Genomic DNA, 19,606 nt, shown 5'->3' on the forward strand with positions numbered 1-19,606 from the left:
CTCCTCAAAGGTGCTACACCAATGCAGGTCTTAGAGACTGCACAATAACCCCCATCCAATACCCCAAACCCCACTCTCAAACTTGCCACCATCCTCCCAGAAACCCACCGTCCCACAGCCAATGAGAAAGCGGACAACTCTCCGCCATCTGATTGGATGAGTCTTGACTTTCTGTCAAATATCCCTCTCTGCCACCCCAACCCCACCGAGCGTCTCAAACAGAAAAGACACAGATAACTTGTTCAAAGGTTGCTGATAAACTTAGGGTTTCCTGCTGGCATAGGGCAATGCCCCCAGGGTGCCAGACATTGGTGGGTGGGGGTGGGGTTAGGAAATGAAGCCCCCTGTTTACCAGCTGCTGCCCTCAGAAATGGCAGTGCAAAGTATGTCCAGCAGTGAGAGGGGTATTGAGGCAAGTCCCGTGATGGGTAATTACTGATACACCCTACATTGGGGAGAGCAGGGGCAGGAGGGGTGAATGGTTGTGCAGCCTCGATCCCACAGAGCGGGTACAATGGAGAGCAGGCCTATGGGAGAGGGACTGAAGGAGCAAGGACTAGGGGAGAACAGAGGTACAGCAGGGACTGGGGGGGCAGGGACTGGGGGAGCAGGGACTTGTGGGGGGACAGGGACTGAGGGGGAGCAGGGTCTTGGGGGGGCAGGGACTGAGGGGGGAAGGAACTTGGGGGAGCAGGGACTTGGGGGGGCAGGGACTGGGGGGGCAGGGACTTGGGGGAACAGGGACTTGGGGGAGCAGGGACTTGGGGGGGGGCAGGGACTGGGGGGGCAGGGACATGTGGGGGGACAGGGACTGAGGGGGGAGCAGGGACTGGGGGGGAACTGGGACTGAGGGGGAGCAGGTTCTTGGGGGGGCAGGGACCGAGGGGGGCAGGAACTGAGGGGGGAGCAGGGACTTGGGGGGGACAGGGACTGGGGGGGGCAGGGACTGAGTGGGGAGCAGGGACTTGGAGGGGGGGGCAGGGACAGAGGGGAGATCAGGGACTGAGGGGGGAGCAGGGACTGAGGGGGAGCAGGGACTGAGGGGGGAGCAGGAACTGAGAGGAGAGCAGAAACTTGGGGGGGGCATGGACTGGGGGGGAGGAGGGACTGAGGGGGAGCAGGGACTGAGGGGTGGACAGGGACTGGGGTGGGCAGGGACCTGGGGAGGACAGGGACTGAGGGGAGAGCTGGGACCTGGGGGGAGAGGGACTGGGGGGGGCAGGGACTGAGGGGGGTGCATAGACTGAGGGGGTGCAGGGACTGAGGGGGGTGCATAGACTGAGGGGGTGCAGGGACTGAGGGCAGGGCCGGGACTGAGGGGGGAGCAGGGACTGAGGGGGGAGCAGGGAATGAGGGGTTGGCAGGGACTGAGGGGGGGGCAGGGACTTGGAGGGCAGGGACTGAGGGGGGAGCAGGGACTGAGGGGGGAGCAGGGACTGAGGGGGGAGCAGGAACTGAGGGGGGGGGGCAGGGACTTGGGGGGGAGCAGGGGCATGGGGTTAGGGATTGGGGGAGCAGGGGCAGGAAGGGTGAATGGTCGTGTAGCTGCTATCCCACAGAGCAGGTACAATGCAGAGCATGGCCAATGGGAGAGGGACTGAAGGAGCAAGGACTAGGGCAGAGCTGGGGCACGGCAGGGACTGGGGGAGGCAGGGACTTGGGGGGGGCAGGGACTGAGGGGGGAGCAGGGACTGAGGGGGGCAGGGACTTGGGGGCGCAGGAACTGAGGGAGGCAGGGACTTGGGGGGGGCAGGGACTGAGGGGGCAGGGACTTGGGGCGGGCAGGGACTGAGGGGGCAGGGACTTGAGGAGGCAGGGACTGAGGGGGCAGGGACTTGGGGAGGCAGGGACTGAGGGCGGGGCAGGGACTGAGGGGAGAGCAGGGACTTGGGGGTGAGCAGGAACTGAGGGGGGTGCAGGGACTTGGGGGGGCAGGGACTTGGGGGGCAGGGACTGAGGGGGGGCAGGGACTGAGGGGGGAGCAAGGACTGAGGGGGGGACACGAACTGAGGGGGGGAGCAGGGACATGGGGGAGGAGCAGGAACTGAGGGGGTTGCACGGACTTGGTGGGGTAGGGACTTGGGGGGGGCAGGGACTGAGGAGGGGCAGGGACTGAGGGGAGGGCTGGATCTGAAGGGGGATCAGGGACTGAGGGGGGAGCAGGGACTGAGGGGGGGCAGGGACTGAGTGGGGAAGCAGGGACGGAGGGGGGAGCAGGGCCTGCAGAGGGATCAGGGACTGAGGGGGGAGCAGGGACTGAGGGGGGGGCAGGGACTGAGGGGGGAGCAGGTACTGAGGGGGGGCAGGGACTGAGGGGGGACAGGGACTGAGGGGGGAGCAGGGACTGAGGGGGTGCCAGGACTGAGGGCGGGGCCGGGACTGAGGGGGGAGCAGGGACTGAGGGGGCGGCAGGGACTGGGGGGAGCAGGGACTGAGGGGGGCAGGGACTGAGGGGGGAGCAGGGACTGAGGGGGGCAGGGACTGAGAGGGGGCAGGGACTGAGGGTGGGATCATGGACTGAGAGAGGGGCAGGGACTTGGGGAGGCAGGGATGAGGGCGGGGCAGGGACTGAGAGGGGAGCAGGGACTTGGGGGGTGAGCAGGAACTGAGGGGGTGCAGGGACTTGGGGGGGGGAAGTAGGGACTGGGGGGGCAGGGACTGAGGGGGGAGCCAGAACTTGGGGTGGGGGGGGGGGCGGCGGGAGCAGGAACAGAGTGGGGGAGGCAGGGACTTGGGGGGGAGCAGGGGCATGGGGTTAGGGATTGGGGCTGGGGGGAGTGTGAGTAGTGAGTGTGAGGGTGGGGGGAATAGTGTCTGTTGTCAGCTGTTGAGAGTGAGTTTTGTTTGAGGTGGAGCAGGGAGAGAGTGGGTGTCCTGCCGGGAGCAGGATCAGGGGCAGGTTAATCTGTGGGCTTCTGGATAGTGACGGGCGCTGAGGAGGAATAGCAGAATGGTTTGTTAAATACTCTTGTGTTTTTCACACAGCCAGAGAGACACACACGGGGGCTGGGATGGGGACACAGGTTGTGCTGAAAGGACATTACTCTGCCATACCACCCTGAGCTCCTGTGCAGTCAGGAACAGGAGGCTGGGCGCTGAAACCACAATTTTGGCATCTTCCCCCTACCCCCCCCCCCCCCCCCAACAGCTTCTGAACCCTGACTCTGCATTGCATTGCCATTGAGCGGAGGGTGAGTCAGGGAGAGTTCTGTTCAGGCTGCACTGTCCTTTATTCTGGATGTAATGCTGGAGCTGGGACAGAAGAGCAATCGGCTTACAGACTGGGGTAAGTGTCAGGCAATGAGGGAGCTACTCTGTGTCTGTGTCGGTGTGGGAGCTTGTGTCTGTGTCTGTGTGTGTGTGTTTGTGTGTCTGTGTGTGGGTGGGAGTATGTGTGGGAGCTTGTGCCTGTGTGTGTAGGAGCATGTGTGTGTGCGTGTGTGAGTGTGTGTGGGAGTGTGTGTGTGTGGGTGGGAGTGTGTGTGAGTGTGTGTGAGTGTGTGCCTGTGTGTGTGTGAGTGTGTGTGTGTGTGTGAGTGTGTGTGTTTGTACCTGTGTGTGTGTGGGAGTGTGTGTGGGAGTGTGTGTGAGTGTGTGTGGGAGTGTGTGTGTGTGTGTGTGTGTACCTGCGTGTGTCTGTGTGTGTGTGGGAGTGTGTGTGAGTGTGTGTGGGAGTGTGTGTGTGTGTGTGTGTGTGTACCTGTGTGTGTGTGTGTACCTGCGTGTGTCTGTGTGTGTGTGGGAGTGTGGGAGTGTGTGTGTACCTGTGTGTGTGTACCTGTGTGTGTGTGTGTGTGTGTACCTGTGTGTGTGTGTGTGTGTGTGTGTGTACCTGTGTGTGTGTGTGAGTGTGTGTGTCTGTCTGTGTGTATGGGAGCTAATGTCTGTGTGTGTAGGAGGGGGTGACGGAAGCTGCTTCGTGCATGTGAGAGAGAACCTGCATCTTTAACTGGGCTTTCAACACTGCATGGGGAAGAGAGAGAGAGAGGGAGAGAGAGAGAGGCATTGAACAGATCAGCTTCCCCTCCAGAGGCTGAAAGGAATATATTTAATCTGATTCTGTGAGTAGCCATCATATTGCTATTGTTGTGGTTTCTGAATGTTTATCGGATATGGAGAGCTGGCAGTATTGGAAACACAAGGCATTGAGACGATGGGGGAGATGGTAACTGTGTCCGGGTGCAGATACAAGCTGCAGAGACAGAGACAGATGCCATGATAATAGCAGCCCGGGTGTATGGAAATCAAACATTGCATCTTTCCAACTTTGCATCAAACTGCTCAGACAGGTCTGAGGGTTTAATTCCCCCCCCCCCCTCCCTCCCCCACCCCCCTCTCTTGGTGACTGGGGTGGGGGGGGGGAGGTTTCTGAATAAGAGTGAGTGGGGGGAGGGGAGGATCTTCAGCTGTCTGCCCCTTCACGATGCTGGGTTAGGGGGAGGGGGGAGCAGAGGGAATAGGGGAGGGAGAAATAAGAAGGTGCCAGGCTTCAGGCAGGGGGTGGGGGAGGGAGTTGTTGGGGGTAGGTGAAGACAAGGGGCTCACTGCTGCTTGCTACTGTCTAGGGGTCACCGGGAATGCTCAGTGTGAGAGACTGTGTCTTTCTGACATGAGAGAGATTGAGGGAGAGGGAAAGGGGGAGAGGGAGGGAGAGGGTGAGAAGGAGGGAGAGAGGAAGGCAGAGAGGGAGAGATGGAGGGAAGGAGAGAGGAAGGAGAGAAAGAGAGAAGGGAGAGAGAGGGGGAAGAGAGAGAGAACGGGGAGAGAGAGAGGGGGGAGAGAGAGGGGAAGAGAGAGAGAGGAAGGAAGGGAGGGAGAGGGGGAGAAAGGGAGAGGCAGAGAGATGAGGAGAGAGGAGGAGAGAGAAAGGAGGAGAGAGGGAGAGGGTTGGAGAAAGGGCGACAGAGGGAGAGGGGAGGGAGAGAGAGAGAAAAGGAGAGAGAAAGAGACAGGGGCAGAGAGAAAAGCATAGAGAGTAAGGGAGGGAGGAGAGAGATGGGGGGGAGGAGGACTGAGTGAGACGGAAGAAGGCTGAAGGGAGAGTGAGAGAGAAAAGGAGAGGTGCATATTGTGATAAGTAAGGCATTGACAAAGAGTTTGACATTGAGAATATTTGCTGGATAAGGACAGGGAAACCCCCTGTTGATTTGGAGGTTGCTGTTTGAATTGAGAGATTTCTGCTGTATAGAGCCAGCAAGCTCAGCCAGAGAAACAGCTCTGTTACAGACAAAAAAAAAGGAATTATTTTCGAATCAAAGCAAGCTCTCTCCCAGGGTCCCCTATTGTGACAAATCTCAGCAACACCACTCTGCACGCTGCCTTCTATTCATTACAAATGAGTAATTTTCAGAAGCCAACTCCATTGTGTCCGATGCTGTTTGCTTGTGATTGGTTCAGATGGGAAGGGGTATTTAACAGAGGGGAGGGTGTACAATCAGACAGCAACAAACAGCCTGAACAAAGCTCAGTGAACAAAGACAGGACCTTGGGGTTTGGGGAGACTACTAGTGGGGGTGTGGAGGGTACTACTGGGGGTGGGGTGGGGGTGGGGAGAGTACTAGTGGGGGTGTGGAGGGTACTACTGGGGGTGGGGTGGGGGTGGGGAGAGTACTAGTGGGGGTGGGGTGGGGTGGGGAGAGTACTAGTGGGGGTGGGAGAGTACTAGTGGAGGTGGGGTGGGGGTGGGGAGAGTACTAGTGGGGGTGGGGTGGGGTGGGGAGAGTACTAGTGGGGGTGGGAGAGTACTAGTGGAGGTGGGGTGGGGGTGGGGAGAGTACTAGTGGGGATGGGGAGAGTACTAGTGGGGGTGGGGTGGGGTGGGGAGAGTACTAGTGGGGGTGGGAGAGTACTAGTGGAGGTGGGGTGGGTGTGGGGAGAGTACTAGTGGGGGTGGGGAGTGTACTAGTGGAGGTGGGGTGTGGGTGGGGAGAGTACTAGTGGAGGTGGGGTGGGGGTGGGGAGAGTACTAGTGGGGGTGGGGAGAGTACTAGTGGGGGTGGGAGAGTACTAGTGGAGGTGGGGTGGGGGTGGGGAGAGTACTAGTGGGGGTGGGGAGTGTACTAGTGGAGGTGGGGTGGGGGTGGGGAGAGTACTAGTGGGGGTGGGGAGTGTACTAGTGGAGGTGGGGAGTGTACTAGTGGAGGTGGGATGGGGTGGGGAGAGTACTAGTGGAGGTGGGGTGGGGGTGGGGAGAGTACTAGTGGGGGTGGGGAGAGTACTAGTGGAGGTGGGGTGGGGGTGGGGAGAGTACTAGTGGGGGTGGGAGAGTACTAGTGGGGGTGGGGAGTGTACTAGTGGAGATGGGTAGGGTACTAGTGGAGGTGGGGTGGGGGTGGGGACAGTACTAGTGGGGGTGGGGTGGGTGTGGGGAGAGTACTCGTGGGGGTGTGGTGGGGGTGGGGAGAGTACTCGTGGGGGTGTGGTGGGGGTGGGGAGAGTACTCGTGGGGGTGGGGTGGGTGTGGGGAGAGTACTCGTGGGGGTGGTGTGGGGCTGGGGAGAGTACTCGTGGGGGTGTGGTGGGGGTGGGGAGAGTACTCGTGGGGGTGGGGTGGGGGTGGGGAGTGTACTAGTGGGGGTGGTGTGGGGCTGGGGAGAGTACTCGTGGGGGTGGTGTGGGGCTGGGGAGAGTACTCGTGGGGGTGGGGTGGGTGTGGGGAGAGTACTCGTGGGGGTGGGGAGGGCTGTGTAGCAGATATGAGGACGGTGTCAGCTGTTTCGAGATGGAGAGCTGGATGTTAGTTCCTTGTTGTCTCTATTATGATCAATCCCTGGTCTTTCTCAGAGATTTTCCTGACCTACCTGAACAGTGATGTTCTTACACAGCTCTGGAGTCGGTAGAACTTGAACCTTGATCTGCTAGCTCCAGAGGTTGAGATACTACCATAAAGGCCCCTTCATCAGTGCTTTCTGTCTTCTTTCTCATCGTTCCCCCCCCCCAATCTGGTCCTGACTGTCCCTTGGCGTCATGCTGGCTGAGTCCTGCCAGAGCTAAGCCCATTCTGCCCCTCACTGTCTGTGCTGGCTCAGTCCGGCCGTAACATTTCTGTCCCTGAGGCAGAAGGTTGTGTATTGAAACCTGCCCCACCCCCCATCATCCTCCCCCACAGCCCCCCCCCACCCCCCCCACCCCCGGTCCTGAGCACAGAAACTAATCACCCTCCCACACCCTGCCCTCCGTGGTATTTAATCATCTGCTGCTGAGTGAATGGCAAATCCCCACCGTCAGCAGGATTCCCCAAAACTCCCGCTGTGTCTGCTTCCCAGCAATGTTGTATTCTTGGCACTTCAGACTCCAAGTGACGATTTTCTCTGGTCAAGGTCACTACTTGTTCCAGGAGTTACCAGATAGATAGCCCACTGTGTCCCTTCACTCGGATTAGTCCAAACTTATTCAGGATATTCTGGATTTGAACTCTTCATGGGGCTGCCTGGTCCCTGCCCAGTGGTTGGGAGAATGGATTGCACAGGGTGAGAGGCAAGGAGTAAACAGTGCAACAGTGAGGGCGAGAGGACCATTCTGAAGTTTGGCACAATGTCTTTTGACCAAAGTGTATTTGTTTGGGGATTTTATTCAGTATATTAAATGGTGGGGAGAGTGTTTGATGGGCTGAATGGCCTAATTTCTGTTCCTATATCTATAGTCTTACCTGGGGCTGTGGGAGGGGAATGAAATGGGTGGGTAGAGTCAGTGACAGGGGGAGAGTCTACATGGGGTTCTGGGAGGATGGGGTCTATTATTATGTAGCTATTTCATTGGCCAAGGTTGTATGGAATGTGAATTGTATGGGTCAGTTGGACATTGCTAATAGGTGGGAGAGTTTGATGTACTGGTGCAGGTTTGTTGCTGACTTTCCCCCGTGTCTATCAAATTGGACGTGAAGTCAGCCATCGTTGGGGATATTTAACAGGGAATAAGCTAATTACTGTCAGCAGTCTGTTTGCTCAGTCATTATGCAGTGTGGGGACTACACTAGATGGCAGTATGTGCTTGTCAGCTCACAGTGTGAACAAGGTATCAAGCTCATCGCAAAACTGAGCTGTACACACTCACAACGTGGGCACCAACCATTTCCTCCCCTTTTGGTTTCACTGAAATAAATCCAACTAGGACACCAACTCTCTTGCTATTGCTTTACAATTTAATATTCACCTGGACAGGCCTCAAGTTTATGTGACAAAGTAGTTCCTGCATTCCCAACTATGACTTTTGTCACAGTTAGCTATTCCCAAAGGAGACTGGTGTCACCTCCTGTGTGCAGCACAGAAGTCATTGTGCTTGGAATTCAGCCTGTGTTTAAACCCACAACCTACTAATTCATGACAGGTTCCAACCTGAAACATGGACTCCCCTGCTCCTCTGATGCTGCTTGAACTGCAGTGCGTTTTCCTAGCTCCACACTTTACCCACCTGCTAATTCAGAATCAGCCATGGCAAGGCCGCAGTGGGACAGAGGCATTCCTTTGTAGTTCTATCAGAAGTTGTAAAAATCTACTTAATTGTGCATTAAATGTGCCAGACATGTCCATTAAGAAATTGCTTATCAGTAACTGTCACTAATCTGGAAACAGCCAGGGTGTGCTGCATCCTCAGACACTAGTTATATCTGCATATGCAGAAATGCAGCCTCATCATATCCCCATCAATATCTAGATCCACAATAAAGATCAATAAATGTGGGGCTCTCAATGTGCTTTAGTTTTGTAACTCAGCATGTCACCAGCTCGGAAGGCTGTGGGTCTTAAGCCCTGTTTCTTAGACTTGATGGTGTGAGAATTTCCTGTGAGAGTGCTACAATATCAGAAATAGCATTGTTCAAGTGAGAGATTGTCCTGGCATTACTCCTCCTTCCCCAGACAAAACAACAAATCCATCATCAAACTCATTTAGTTTTTGTGATGTTGACGTGATCAAATCTGCCTTTGTAAGTAACGAATGACGACAGTTCCAAGCAACTTATACTTATGACTTGTATGGACATCAAGCTCAATGCAGCAGGTAGATGTAGAGGTTTGCTGTGCTCTTCTCAATAACCTTTAATATCATGTGATCATGCGTTAACATCAAGGACACCACAAAACCATTGTTCATCTTAATATTGATGTGAAGGTGCCAGTGTTGCACTGGGGTGGACAAAGTCAGAAGTCACACCATACCAGGCCACATGACTTCTGACTTCATCTTCCTATTACTCAATGCTTGTGAATTGTTGAGAAATTGCCAGTGTTTTATGGAATTGAGAAATCTCAATGTAGGGCTGAAGGATGCAATGTAGACCCATCAAAGAAAGACAGCCTGTTTTTAAAGGGGTGTAGACAGTAGGTAGGATAAGTGGGGGCACACATAGATTTGCGATTCTAGAAGAAGATGCTGTGAAAGGAGGAGAGGGGACAGGGATAAGAAAGTGGGTATGCAGAATGAAGAGGAGAGAGGGAAGCAGCAGCTTAGAAAGATGTGAGGGAATCTCGCTGAAACATGTAAAATTCTGACCGGACTGGATAGGCTGGAGGCTGTTGCTCCTGGCTAGGACAGGGAATCACAGTCTCAGCACATGATCATCATTGACCAAGATGAGGAGAACATTCTTCACTCAGAAGGTGTTGATGCTCCACATGAGCAAACAAACTGGAAGCTGGAACCAAAAGAGAAAATGCTGGAAAATCTCAGCAGGTCTGGCAACATCTGTAAGGAGAGAAAAGAGCTGACGTTTCAAGTCTAACTGACCCTTTGTCAAAACTGGAAGCAGGAGTAGGCTCTTCAGTCCCTTGAGCCTGCTGGCTGTTCAATAATGTCATGACAGATTGTAATCTCAAACCCACATCCCACCCTAACCCTGGTCATCTTTCAGCTTCCTCACCCCACCCCAATTTTGTTAATAAGTCTCCGTCCACCTCTGCCTTAAAAGTACCCAAGGACTTTGTTTCACCTCCTGTTCAGGAAGAAAGTTCCAAACACTCATAGAACTGTGAAAGAAAGTAATTTGGCTCTATTTTAAACAGTGACCCCTAGTTCTTGATTCTTCCAAAAGGGGTAACATCCCCACAACATCCGCCCTACCAAGACCCCACTGAATCTCAAACTTCAATCCAGTTCTCTCTCCCTCCTCCATACGGCAGTGCGTACAGCTGAATCAGTCCTGCCTTTCCTCATAAAACAGCCAGCCCATAGGGATTGTAATGAGGCCAGCCCACTGGACAAATCAGGGAGCCCTGGCTGACAGATAAAAAAGGTGTGTGAATATGAAATGTAATTTAATAAATGGGTACGGTTATCTTCAGAATTCACTTTTGTATTACTGCGATTACGTTGGGAGAGAACATTTGCTACAAACATGAGTAATTTGTTTTTTCCATTTTGCCACCAATGTTCTTCAAATCAATCATGTAGCAGAATTATCTTTTGACTTGTGCCAAAAGACTTCAGTTGTGAATTGTGATCACAGACAATTGTGTCCGCTGTGCAAGCAAAGAGGTTGTTCTTGCCTTTGTAATCTTGACATTCAGTTTGTTATTGATGGTGTGAATATTCTGAATGACATTTTTTAGAAAAATAAAATCTTGTTTAAGATAGAATATGTGTATAAAATGTCCATTTTAAAGTTGTTTTCGAGTACTCTGCTAACTATTCTGGGTTTAGTTTAAACCTACATCCTGGTCACTGCTGCAGAAATGCAATTAGGAATGTACAAGACATTGCTATCCTATATTTTGGAATTTTGTGACTTGTAGAAGATGTATTGTAAATGTAAATTAATAATAGATTTTTCACAATCCACCAAAAAAAACCAAAAGGTGTGTGTCAGAGATACTGACACTGTGGGGCAGCACAGTGGCTCAGTGGTTAGCACCGTTGCCTCACAGCACCAGTTCAGTTCCAGCCTCGGGCAACTGTCTGTGTGGAGTTTGCACATTCTTCCCGTGTCTGTGTGGGTTTCCTCCGGGTGCTCTGATTTCTTCCCACAGTCCAAAAGTGTACAGGTCAGGTGACTTGGCCGTGCTAAAGTGCCCGTAGTGTTCAGAGATGTGGAGGTTAGCTGCATTAATCAGGGATAAATGTAGAGAAATGGGTGATGGGTCTCGATAGGTTACTTTTCGGAGGACTGGTGTGGGCTTGTTAGGCCAAATGGCCTGTTTCCACACTGTAGTGGTGTTATGAATTGTGTTTGGTACCTGACTGTGAATGAGGCAGGACTATAGTCAAGGACTGATCGGGTGTAAATAAAGGGTGACTTGGTGATAGGGTACCAGCCTCTCTGGAGTGATTCACAGCCTATCCCAAGTCTGGTAAACATTCTCGGAACTGTTTCCAATGAGTATGTCCTTCCTTCCAGTAAGAAGACCAATACTGTCCACAGTGCTCCAGATGCAGACTCAGCCGTGCCATGTATAATTGATGTGGAGGTGTTGGTGTTGGACTGGGGTGGGCAAAGTCAAAAGTCACATGACACCAGGTCATAGGCCAATGGGTTTATTTGAAATGACAAGCTTTCAGTTACATGCTGCACCTGACGAGAGAGCAGCACTCTGAAAGCTTGTGATTTCAAATAAACCTGTTGGGCTATGGGGTCGTGTGACTTCTGACTGTTCAACTGAAGCATAACCTCCCTACTCTTGTATTCAGTTCCCCTTATGATAAATGATGCTGTTTTATTAGCTTTCTAGTTATTTGTTGCACCTGCCTATTAGCCTTTTGCAGTTCATGCACCAGGGCACCCAGATCTCTTTGCATCTCCAAGTTCTCACAACCTGAATTATATGCTGCATATTTTATTTTTCTTGTCTGAATGAACAATTTCACAATTCCCTACAGCAAATGTACTTCATTTGTCACATCTGTGGCCACGCACTTACCCTACTGACATTCTTTTGTATCTCCTTGTGACCTCTTGCATTCCCTCCTTTCTTTGTGTCATCATTGAGTTTGATGAGCTTGTCTTTCCATCCCTTCATCCAAGACATTTCTATAGATTGTAAACAGTTGAGGTCCCAGCACCCATCATTGTGGGACACCACTAGATGCATTCTGCTACCTTGAGAAAAGACCTAATTATTCCTACTCTCAGCTTCCTGTTAGCAGCCAATTCTCAGTCTGTGACAATATGACACTCCCTACATGATAAGCTTTTATTTTCCAAATAACCTTTTGACGTTGCATCTTGTCAAATGCTTTCTCGAAATCTAAATGCATTACATCCACCTCCTTCCCTTTATCTTCAGCAGAGTACTTCCTCAAACAACTCCATTCGACTGATGAAACCCTGACTTCCTTTTGACAAAACCATGTCGGTTCAGTTTGGGTAACTGAACTTATCTCAGTGCCCTGTTATAACATTTTTAATAATAACTTCTAACGTTTTCCCTAAGGCACACGTTGCGCTAACTGGTTAGAGTTTCTGGCTTTCTGTCTCTCTCTGTTTTGTCAATAAAGGAGTAACATTTGCTGTCCTTCAACCTAATGGGATCAACCCAAATCAAGGGATCTTGGAAAATTATAACCAATGCATCAATTATTTCACTAAAACATCTCCTTTAAGAGCCTCGGATGAAATCTGTTAGGCCCTTGTCAGCCCAGAACAGGTTTGATGGGCTGAATGGCCGGCACTTGCTCCTCTTTTCCATGCCATTCTGCCCAACGAGTCCACACCAACCCTCCGAAGATCATCCCACCCAATCCCTGCATTTTCTCATGGATGTTCCACCTGGCCTGCACAACCTTACACTGAAACCCATACAGACACTGGAAGCATGTGCAAACTCCACATAGACATTCACCTGAGGGTGGAATCAATCCTCAGTCCCAGGCGCTTTGAAGGAGAAGCACTGAGCCACTGTGCCACTCATGGGCGATGGTGGAGTTTGAGGTTGGCATTGAGATTGGAGAAGTTGGTTTGTCATCTGGCACCATGAGCTGGTTACAATGGCCTGTTCCCCCACCAATGAACACACTGTTGCTCTCTGGGAGATACAGTGTACACCACACACCATCATTAACCTGCCATGCTGAGACATCAGACCGAGTGGTCCTGGTTCAAACTGTCAGAGGTTCCCGTGGAGCTCAGCCCGAACAGATACTGCTGAAAGATGATTACCATTGGCATGTGTCAATTCCGGTCCATGAGCCTCACTCAAAGATTATTTTGTTCCAGTTTTTCCTATTTGCAATCTTGCCAACACATCGAAGAACTTTATTAAACCCACAGGCTGAATGCATTTGGGTGTGAAGAAAGTGGGTCAGGATGCAGGAAAGTTACTCATTCTTTACAGTGGAACATAAACCATTTTTGTAATGTATTCCACATCTTGTACACATCCCCCTACCGCTGCCACTCACATTGTGTTCCTGTGCTGTCCCTGTCCCGGGGAGTGTTTGATGGGGGACAGTGTAGAGAGAGCTTTACTCTGTTTCTAACCCTGTGCTGTCCCTGTCCCTGGGAGTGTTTGAAGGCAAATGTGTAGAGGGAGCTTTACTCTGTATCGAACCCCATGCTGTCCCTGTCCTGGGAGTGTTTGATGGGGGACAGTGTAGAGGGAGCTTTACTCTGTATCTAACCCGATGCTGTCCCTGTCCTCAGAGTGTTTGATGGGGACAGTGTAGAGGATGCTTTACGCTGTATGTAATCTTTCTTATCCTGGCTCTGGGAATGCTAATTGAAAGAGTGATCTACTTTATGCTGATTGCAGTCATTAATATAAAGTGCAGTTTTCCAGATCTGATGGAGTTTTATGATTCCATAGACAGCGCCAAGATAAACCCATTGCTTTCTGAAATCCCTGAAAGAGTCTGTGCAAACGCTTTAATGTTGGGAGTATTTGAGTGAGATCAGTTTGATTAGATTAACATTAGTCAGAAATATTGTATTGCTCCTGGAGTCAAACAGCACTTGTAATCATTATTTAGATTATCACTGCTTAAAATTATCATAATTGCTGAAAAATTATCATAAAACATGATTTGCAATAATGATCATCATTCATATATTTCTGCTGTTTCTTAATATATACTTCGAATGGTGTCACGGAGATTTCATTTGTTAATCAATGATCATTGAGTTAATCTTTTTTGTTAATTCCTTTACAAGGTGTCATCTCTGTCTGGTTCCTCTGCCCCAAACTCTCTGACAGCATTGTCCCGCGTTGATTTGCCTCCATTGCCCTCTGAGAGTTTTGCCCCTGGTTCATTTGCTCTTTTGCCTCCTGACAGTATTGACTGCCCTCAGTCTGCCTGCCCTTCCTCCTGCCCAGCCGCCTTCCCCGGCCTCTCCCGGGGCTCTTTACAACAACAACCTCTCATAGCGCCAGTCTCTGGGCTTGTTGTGGTGGATGGTGGGGTTAGCGATCTGTTTGATTTTGTGAAGCGTTGTGTCAGTGCTCAGTCTTTTCTGAATGAAGGCCCAATGGAAATCTCAGGTAGTAATGGCAGCACCATCTCCTCCAGTGTCGAATAATTTCACCCAGAAACAACAAGGAGCTCTCTATCCACTGGACCTTCAACATGTCCAGCTGGAATTCAGGCCCACACAGGCTGAGGAGAAGAAGGTGATCAGCTGTGAGCTGGGATTTCATAATTACCCAGCACGCCCTGTTGCAGGGAACCGAGAATGGGGGACTGGCTGCATTTCAACTCAGTACACAAGAGGACTCTTGGGGACAGTCTCTGACTCACAACTTTTCCTTCAGTTCCCCTTTCAGTCAAAGTGTGAGACCAACAATAACAACATATATAGCACCTTTCAAAGAATATGATATCCCAAGGTGCTTCTGTTTAAAGAGAGATGTGACGACAATGGCCAGGGTGCAGCGATATTAAATCACAGGAACCAAGCTTAGGAAAAGAGTTTAGTCTTAAGGAGCATCTTAAAAAGAGGAGAGAGAATCTTTATGCTCTTCGAGGTGAAGATGGCATGTTTGCTGTCTCAGGGTGTTTGGTGTGTTTCTCTCTCCACGGTTGCTGCCGGACCTGCTGAGTTCCTGAAGAAGGGATTAAGTCCGAAACATTGATTCTCCTGCTCCTTGGATGCTGCCTGACCTGCTGCGCTTTTCCAGCAACACATTTTTCAGTTCTGCTGAGTTTCTGCAGCAATTTCTGTTCTTGGATCAGATTTCCAGCATCTGCAATTCTTTGTTTTATTTAAGAATGTGGACTCTTGTTCCAATAAGTACATAAGTGACAACTGAGGCAGTAACTACTGAGACAGTGGGTACAGAGGCGGTGGGCACTGAGGCAGTAGGTACTGAGACAGAGACGACTGAGACAGTGAAGACTGAGACGGTGACGACTGAGACGGTGACGACTGAGACAGAGACGACTGAGACAGAGACGACTGAGACAGTGAAGACTGAGACGGTGACGACTGAGACAGAGACGACTGAGACGGTGACGACTGAGATGGTGACGACTGAGACAGAGACGACTGAGACAGAGACGACTGAGACGGTGAAGACTGAGACGGTGACGACTGAGACGGTGACGACTGAGACAGAGACGACTGAGACAGAGACGACTGAGACAGTGAAGACTGAGACGGTGATGACTGAGACAGAGACGACTGAGACGGTGAAGACTGAGACGATGACGACTGAGACAGATACGACTGAGACAGTGACGACTGAGACAGGGACGACTGAGACAGAGACGACTGAGACGGTGAAGACTGAGACGGTGACGACTGAGACAGAGACGACTGAGACGGTGACGACTGAGACAGAGACGACTGAGACAGAGACGACTGAGACGGTGACGACTGAGACTGTGACGACTGAGACAGAGACGACTGAGACAGAGACGACTGAGACGGTGACGACTGAGACGGTGACGACTGAGACAGAGATGACTGAGACGGTGACGACTGAGACGGTGACGACTGAGACGGTGACGACTGAGACAGAGACGACTGAGACGGTGACGACTGAGACAGTGACGACTGAGACAGAGACGACTGAGATGGTGACGACTGAGACAGAGACGACTGAGATGGTGAAGACTGAGATGGTGACGACTGAGACAGAGACGACTGAGACGGTGACGATGGAGACAGAGACGACTGAGACGGTGACGACTGAGACGGTGACGACTGAGACGGTGACGACTGAGACAGAGACGACTGAGACGGTGACGACTGAGACGGTGACGACTGAGACGGTGACGACTGAGACAGAGACGACTGAGACGGTGACGACTGAGACAGAGACGACTGAGACGGTGACGACTGAGACGGTGAAGACTGAGACAGAGACGACTGAGACAGAGACGACTGAGACAGTGACGACTGAGACAGAGACGACTGAGACAGAGACGACTGAGACGGTGACGACTGAGACAGAGACGACTGAGACGGTGACGACTGAGACGGTGAAGACTGAGACGGTGACGACTGAGACGGTGACGACTGAGACAGAGACGACTGAGACGGTGACGACTGAGACGGTGAAGACTGAGACGGTGACGACTGAGACGGTGACGACTGAGACGGAGACGACTGAGACGGAGACGACTGAGACAGAGACGACTGAGACAGAGACGCCTGAGACGGTGACGACTGAGACGGAGACGACTGAGACAGTGACGACTGAGACAGAGACGACTGAGACGGTGACGACTGAGACAGTGACGACTGAGACGGTGACGACTGAGACACAGACGACTGAGACGGTGACGACTGAGACGGAGATGACTGAGACAGTGACGACTGAGACAGAGACGACTGAGACGGTGACGACTGAGACAGAGACGACTGAGACGGTGACGACTGAGACAGAGACGACTGAGACAGAGACGACTGAGACGGTGACGACTGAGACAGAGACGACTGAGATGGTGACGACTGAGACGGTGACGACTGAGACAGTGACGACTGAGACAGAGACGACTGAGACGGTGACGACTGAGACAGAGACGACTGAGACGGTGACGACTGAGACGGTGACGACTGAGACAGTGACGACTGAGACAGAGATGACTGAGACGGTGACGACTGAGACGGTGACGACAGAGACAGAGACGACTGAGACGGTGACGACTGAGACGGAGACGACTGAGACAGTGACGACTGAGACAGAGACGACTGAGACGGTGACGACTGAGATGGTGACGACTGAGACAGAGACGACTGAGACGGTGACGACTGAGACAGAGACGACTGAGACGGTGATGACTGAGACGGTGACGATTGAGACAGAGACGACTGAGACAGAGACGACTGAGATGGTGACGACTGAGACAGAGACGACTGAGACAGAGACGACTGAGACGGTGAAGACTGAGACGGTGACGACTGAGACAGAGATGACTCAGACGGTGACGACTGAGGTGGTGACGACTGAGACAGAGACGACTGAGACAGTGAAGACTGAGACGGTGACGACTGAGACAGAGACGACTGAGACGGTGACGACTGAGATGGTGACGACTGAGACAGAGACGACTGAGACGGTGACAACTGAGACAGAGACGACTGAGACGGTGACGACTGAGACGGTGACGACTGAGACAGAGACGACTGAGACGGAGACGACTGAGACGGTGACGACTGAGACAGAGACGACTGAGACGGTGACGACTGATATGGTGACGACTGAGACAGAGACGACTGAGACGGTGACGACTGAGACAGAGACGACTGAGACGGTGACGACTGAGACGTTGACGACTGAGACAGAGACGACTGAGACGGAGACGACTGAGACGGTGCCGACTGAGACAGAGACGACTGAGACGGTGACGACTGAGACGGTGACGACTGAGACAGAGACGACTGAGACGGAGACGACTGAGACGGTGACGACTGAGACAGAGATGACTGAAACAGAGACGACTGAGACGGTGACGACTGAGACAGAGACGACTGAGACGGTGACAACTGAGATGGTGACGACTGAGACAGAGACGACTGAGACGGTGACGACTGAGACGGAGACGACTGAGACGGAGACGACTGAGATGGTGACGACTGAGACAGAGACGACTGAGACGGTGACGACTGAGATGGTGACGACTGAGACAGAGACGACTGAAACAGAGACGACTGAGACGGTGACGACTGAGACGGAGACGACTGAGATGGTGACGACTGAGACGGTGACGACTGAGACAGTGACGACTGAGACAGAGACGACTGAGACATTGACGACTGAGACAGAGACGACTGAGACGGTGACGACTGAGATGGAGACGACTGAGACGGAGACGACTGAGACGGTGACGACTGAGACAGAGACGACTGAGACAGTGACGACTGAGACAGAGACGACTGAGACAGAGACGACTGAGACGGTGACGACTGAGACAGAGACGACTGAGATGGTGACGACTGAGACAGAGACGACTGAGACAGAGACGACTGAGACGGTGACGACTGAGACAGAGATGACTGAGACAGTGACGACTGAGGCAGAGACGACTGAGACGGTGACGACTGAGACGGAGACGACTGAGACAGAGACGACTGAGACGGAGACGACTGAGACGGTGACGACTGAGACGGAGACAACTGAGACAGAGACGACTGAGACAGAGATGACTGAGACAGAGACGACTGAGACGGTGAAGACTGAGACAGAGACGACTGAGACAGAGATGACTGAGACAGACACGACTGAGACGGTGACGACTGAGACAGTGACGACTGAGACAGAGACGACTGAGACTGTGATGACTGAGACGGAGACGACTGAGACAGAGACGACTGAGACAGAGACGACTGAGACAGAGACGACTGAGACGGGGACGACTGAGACGGAGACGACTGAGACGGAGACGACTGAGACAGAGACGACTGAGACAGAGACGACTGAGACTGTGATGACTGAGACGGAGACGACTGAGACAGAGACGACTGAGACAGAGATGACTGAGACAGAGACGACTAAGACGGTGACGACTGAGACAGAGACGACTGAGACAGAGACGACTGAGACGGAGACGACTGAGACGGTGACGACTGAGACGGTGACGACTGAGACAGAGACGACTGAGACGGTGACGACTGAGACGGTGACGACTGAGACGGAGATGACTGAGACAGAGATGACTGAGACGGAGACGACTGAGATGGAGACGACTGAGACGGTGACGACTGAGATGGAGACGACTGAGACGGAGACGACTGAGACGGAGACAACTGAGACAGAGACGACTGAGACGGAGACCACTGAGACGGTGACGACTGAGATGGAGACGACTGAGACGGAGACGACTGAGACGGAGACAACTGAGACAGAGACGACTGAGACGGAGACGACTGAGACAGAGACGACTGAGACAGAGACGACTGAGACGGTGACGACTGAGACAGAGACGACTGAGACGGAGACGACTGAGACGGAGACGACTGAGACGGTGACGACTGAGACAGAGACGACTGAGACGGTGACGACTGAGACGGTGACGACTGAGACAGAGTCGACTGAGACGGTGACGACTGAGACGGTGACGACTGAGACGGTGACGACTGAGACAGAGACGACTGAGACAGAGACGACAGAGATGGTGACGACTGAGACGGTGACGACTGAGACAGAGACGACTGAGACGGAGACGACTGAGACAGAGACGACTGAGACGGGGACGACTGAGACGGTGACGACTGAGATGGAGACGACTGAGACGGAGA

The 19,606-nt window shown here is 52.5% G+C and overlaps 1 protein-coding gene across 11 annotated transcripts in view; it reads left to right on the plus strand.

The window, feature by feature from the left end:
• The first annotated feature begins 3,170 nt into the window (after positions 1–3,170).
• Positions 3,171–19,606, plus strand: part of LOC140458399 (leucine-rich repeat and immunoglobulin-like domain-containing nogo receptor-interacting protein 1) — a 548,017-nt gene continuing 531,581 nt past the window's right edge. For 9 of the 11 annotated variants that reach the window (XM_072552885.1, XM_072552881.1, XM_072552886.1 and 6 more), the window contains exon 1: positions 3,733–4,061. The gene's annotated coding sequence lies outside the window, so the exon portion shown is untranslated. Of the gene's footprint in view, positions 3,287–3,719; positions 4,062–19,606 lie in introns of those variants that run through there. The other 2 variants (XM_072552882.1, XR_011953488.1) reach the window with 2 other exon arrangements.

The sequence above is a fragment of the Chiloscyllium punctatum genome, chromosome 33 (genome assembly GCF_047496795.1).
Source record: "Chiloscyllium punctatum isolate Juve2018m chromosome 33, sChiPun1.3, whole genome shotgun sequence".
NCBI classification, from domain to species: domain Eukaryota; kingdom Metazoa; phylum Chordata; class Chondrichthyes; order Orectolobiformes; family Hemiscylliidae; genus Chiloscyllium; species Chiloscyllium punctatum.